This window comes from Citrus clementina, unplaced genomic scaffold (genome assembly GCF_000493195.1).
Source record: "Citrus clementina cultivar Clemenules unplaced genomic scaffold, Citrus_clementina_v1.0 scaffold_4, whole genome shotgun sequence".
Taxonomy (NCBI): Eukaryota; Viridiplantae; Streptophyta; class Magnoliopsida; order Sapindales; family Rutaceae; genus Citrus; species Citrus x clementina.
In genome coordinates this window covers 10,564,836-10,565,206 of record NW_006262274.1, presented here as the reverse complement: position 1 = coordinate 10,565,206, position 371 = coordinate 10,564,836, and positions in this window count along the sequence as shown.

Below are 371 nucleotides of genomic sequence, written 5' to 3'. Positions count from 1 at the left end.
CGTTCTGGATTGCCATTAATGTGTTTACTTTATTTTGGAATCGGACCTCGGAATGAATTAGATTATAACAAATTACTAAAAAATACTTAATGGATTATTGTCATAATTTTTATTAACTAATATATTAATTAATTGTAAACTTTTAAATTAATTATAATAACTATAATAAAAATTATTATAAAAATATATTAACTAATAATATTAATATTAATTACTTAATTAAAATAATATAATAATTATTGTGATTATTTATTCAAAAATTATAATTATTAATATATTATTTTTAATAATATATTAATATATTAATTAATAGTAATAATTATATTAATTCATTAATAATAATATATAAATTAATTATATTAATAATTATT